Below are 5,097 nucleotides of genomic sequence, written 5' to 3' on the forward strand. Positions count from 1 at the left end.
GGAATAGTCACACTTGTATAGCCCATCTATTGTTTCTTGATATCAAGAGTAGACTATATTTAATGAATAATTTGTGATATCTCATATCAACTGATTCAAGCATGGCCATGCATTTCTAGTCTCACTCAATCAAGTGGCCTGTGATATATATCCTATATTGTCCATGCCCATAATAATACTTGATTATGGGTCTTTTTAATAATAATAATATTATTATATGGACTTTATTATCTTTAGTTTATGTTAAACAAAAACATATAACTGAAAATAATAGTGGCAATGCCTTTATTCAATAAAATCGACAAATAAATGTATTATTACAAGCATCATATGATTGGTCATTGAGCATACTCTAACAGTAATCTTTACCCGACTCCAACTGAGTCAACACTGGTGCCTGAGTCAGAATTTCTTTTAGCCTTTTGTTGTGTATCATCCCAAACAAATGATACTCTTTTTTATAGAAGTTTTTCCATTAGAGTGACGATTATAGAAAACCCTTTAACAAAATAAAGATAGTATCCATTGATTCCTAGAAAATTACGCACGTCAAACACATTTTGCTATGGCCCCCACTAAAAAATGGCTCGAATCTTTTGAGGGTCAAATTGAATACCGTTGGTGGACACTATATGACCCAAGAATGATACCTCTAATAACCAAAATTCATACTTACTAAATTTGGCGAATAACTGACGCTCCCTCAAGGTTTGAAACACAATACAAAGGTGATAATCGTGTTCTTCCTCGAAACGCGAGTATACCAAGATACTGTTGATGAATACCACCATTAACTGGTCCATATACTGGTAAAAAATCCTATTTATTAAGTTTATAAATGTGATTGGGGTATTGGTGAGACCGAATGGCATCATTAGGAACTCATAGTAACCATATCGGGTTCTAAATACAGTCTTTGCAATGTTTGCCTATTTAACTTTCAACTAGTAATATCCCACCCTCAAGTCGATCTTAGATAACACTCTAGTTCCCTTAAGCTGGTCAAACGACTCATCGATCCTCAGAAGTTAGTATCGATTCTTCATGGTCAGCTTGTTCAATTGGTGATAATGCACAACCTTATTGACCCATCTTTCTTCTTTACGAACAACATTGGTGCTCCCCACGATGAGATACTCGGTCAGATGAAACCTCATTCTAGAAGTTTTTAGTTTTGAGCCTAAAGCTCATTCAACTCTGTTGGTTCCATGCGATAGGGAGCAGCGGACACTAAAGTTGAACCGGGCATAACTTCAATACCAAACTCCAGTTCCCTATCAGGTGGTAAACCCATAAACTCTTCCATGAAAACATCAGGGAAGTCCCTCACCGAGCAAATCTCCTCTAGAAATGGAATAGGAACACGAGTGTCAACCACGTGAGCTGAAAATATATCACAACATGTGCTTAACAACTTATGGGCCTCTAAGGCTAAAACAATCCTCGAAGCACAACTGAATTTCTCATTTGCATTACGATTTTAGTGTTATTTGACTTACGAAATTTAAGTTGTCTCGCCCTACACCTCAGCCTCACATCGTGCTTGGATAAATAATCCATTCAAAATATCACATTGAACTCTTGGAAAGGTAGATCCCTGAACTCGACAGGAAAGGTTTGTCATTGAATCTCTATCGGGAACCTACGATGGACCCTGTCCACTAACACATATAATCTTAAAGGACTCAAAACTCGAACCTTGGATTTTAAGTACTCAATTGGGATACCACTCTCTTGGATAAGATCACAACAAATATAAGAATGGGTTGATCCAAGGTTGACTTAAATAGTAACAGGTATACCAAAAAATGTAAAAATACATGAGATGACAATAGAAGCCTCATAGTCTTTCTAAGTTCTAATCGCGTACTAGAAGGAGGTAACTCTAGCCTCAAGGTCGAACATACATCTGGAAGTACCGCTGCTCTATTGTTTGGAAGATGAACTACCTCCTCTCTAATAGGATTCTCCACCCCTCTGAACAATTTGAATCGATCTTTAGGTAGTCGATGGTGCCACACCCCCTGCTTTAGGGTAGTCTCTAATGAGGTGCTTGAACAATCCACATCCATAGCACACTCTGGAAGCTCTATGGCACTCCCTTGAATGCATCCTACCACGCTTTTTGTAGGTGGGGATCTGCATGGTCCTATATGAACCACACCACTGACATTAAAGCTAGCAACTTCTTATGACTCCTTATCTCTGTCCGTGGCTCCTACCCTATCATGACCTCTGATAATGAGATGATGAAGGTATATATAAACCTCGAGAGTCTTTGGCCCTCTTGATTGAAGTCTAAGATGAACCGGTGGTAACTGGGGCTTGTCTGCCCTACCCCAACAACATCACTCTACAGAGCGGCCCTCCTGCTCAGAACTTGCTCAATTATTTTTTCTTGGTGGGTTGTATTGGCCCTCACAGAACCTTCTGTAACGGTGCTCCTCAATGGCCACTAACTTTAGCGCATAGCTGCTCAAATACAGAAACTCACTCTCATACTCACACACAGAGCGGTCACCCTGGGTCAAGAGTAGAAATCGATATCTCAGGTCATCAGTATGGGTATCACCGATATACTTCACTCAGAACACGGTCAGGAAAAGTTCTCAAGTTGATTACTCTAGCTCACGCCAATTTACATTCTCCCACCAATCTATCATATAACCCTTCAGTAGGGCGGTGATGCACTCAAGGTTACCATCGGCGGTAAGATATAGTTGACACAAGGTGTAAAGGGTCTCGTAAAGCCACTTGTTAGCAGCTATCAAGTCGTCATCACCGGAACCCAGGAAATATGTATTCTTGTAGTGGCAGAGTCTCTTGATCGGTGACTCTTAAGGGGTTATTGGGGTCGAATGGGTGGAATTAGTGCAGTGGGTGTCCTAGGGATAGCCCTAACTATGTGCCTCAATATTTGTATGAGGTCTTTAAAGAACGTAACCTCATCTATCTTGGCCTCCTTCGGGATGCCTAAGTCCTCTGAGTCAGGGACTAACTCGTCACTCGTGTCTTCAGCTAGAAAGGAACAACTCTTTTTATGGCCCTCTTGACTATAGGTGGGATTATCTACCATAACTTATAGTTTTCTAAGAAAAACGAAGAGCCAAGATCATCATTTCCAGACATTTAAGTGTGCTTGACACCCTAGAGGTATGTACTTCATTGACACCTAGTGACTCTAACCCGCATGTCCTAGGAACGACTAAACCAAACACTTTTATGCCACTAAATATAACACCCTAATCTAATCTGACCCAAAGTCCGGATGATTAGAATGTCACAAGGAACCACCTAAGTGACTAACCATTTTTTAAAAGAATTTGACCAAATCAATATTTAAACATAATATAAATACCTCAAAATAGTAGCACGGATACTGATAGGGAAGCGGTGGCGGATTGATGAACGTTGCTCTTGTTGAAGAATCAAACCTAGAAAAGCTCTAGACTCGATGAAGAACAATAAGGAATGAATGAGGAAGGTGGTGGCAATAGCTAGGGTTCTTTAGGGTTTCTTTTAGTGCTAGAAACAAGAAAAGAAACAAGATTAAAATAAGATAAACAAAGATAAAGGAATTAAAAATAAAGAAAATAACCAAGAAATCAAAGATCTCCCTTATGAAAGTGAACGGTAAAGATGATTGATGGCGTGGATGGAAGTGGAAAATCGATGGATAATGTCCTATCGAGCCCTCCTAGTCGCAATGAAAAGGCAAACACGATAATATGGCTCTAACCAACCCTCCTAGTCGCGATGAAAAGGCAAATTGGAGTGTGAAGATTAATCTCCCTCACAAGAACTTGAAAGAACTCCAGGAGAAGAAGCTTCGAAGGCACAAGGCAATCAGCACTTGCAAAAACAAACTCTTGTTGTATTATTGATCAAAGAAATCTGATTTACAAAGTAGAATGAAGTCTCCTTTATATAGGGGTTGAGTTCTAAAGGTCTTAAATAACTAATGAATAAAATAATAATAAACTAAACATGTCTTAACTCTAATTCCTAATAAAATAATAATAACTAAAGATAATATTTTAACCCAACCTTAATTCCTAATAAAATAATAAATCTAATCCTAAAAGATAATGCATCATCCTATATTAAGTTATATTACAAATAATCAATAAAAATATTGAAAATTCGTAATATTTACAAAATCCCGTATTAATCCCGTATAGGATTTTCTGCATGCACCGTCTTCAGTAAAATAGTCATATCTTGAGTTCCCGATATCGGATTGATGCGATTCAAGAACCGTTGGAAAGATAAGAGACAGACGGTTGTATCTCCAGAAGACATATTGACTAAATAAGATCAGGATACCATTCAAAAAGTCATCATAAGTCTGCTTCTGTTCTGATCTTCTTTTCCAATGCTTGGACGAGTGGATCATTTGGAAGAGTTATTACTTCTTCCTTTGATGTGAGCCTTGTGATGCATGTATCATCCTCCCTTTCTTCAAAAATATTCGACCTCGAATCTGAAACATTAAAGGGAGCAACATTAGAATCATTTAATGATTCATTCACATTATACTTACCGAATAGATATGCTTTGAATCTTCGAGACTTTGTTCTTCTAATAGGTTCGAGTAGAAACATTAGTCCAAAGAAGCATGTATTATGGACTCTGGTGCATGTATCATTCCCCCACTCCTCAAAAGGATTCGTCCTCGAATCTGAAAATCCAAGAGAAAGATAATTATATTTGTTGGAAGAAAAACTTGTGAAACATTTACCAGGATCAATGTGATGTGTCTTTATGCGTTTTAGTCGAGGTTTCTTCTTTGTAGGAACTGATTTCTTGTAGTCTTGAAATCCTCTTTTGCATACAAGTCTTGTAATCTGATGTTTAGGTTGAAATTCAACATGGTGCCGACCACTGTTGGTTTTCTGTATGATTGCTTCAGATAATTTCTCCATGGTTTTATTCGTGTATGGCGAGAATGAGTGATTAAAAACCATATCAACTGGTTTGTTAAAGTAATCCCTTAAGTCTCTTAAGTGTGGTTAATGAGTTAAAAATTCTCTGGAGGAGATTTTTGGACTGTAGAACCTATTTAGTTGGCAAGGAAACTCATATACACGATAAAAC

The sequence above is a fragment of the Hibiscus syriacus genome, unplaced genomic scaffold, assembly GCF_006381635.1.
Source record: "Hibiscus syriacus cultivar Baekdansim isolate YM2019G1 unplaced genomic scaffold, ASM638163v2 tig00112453_pilon, whole genome shotgun sequence".
NCBI classification, from domain to species: domain Eukaryota; kingdom Viridiplantae; phylum Streptophyta; class Magnoliopsida; order Malvales; family Malvaceae; genus Hibiscus; species Hibiscus syriacus.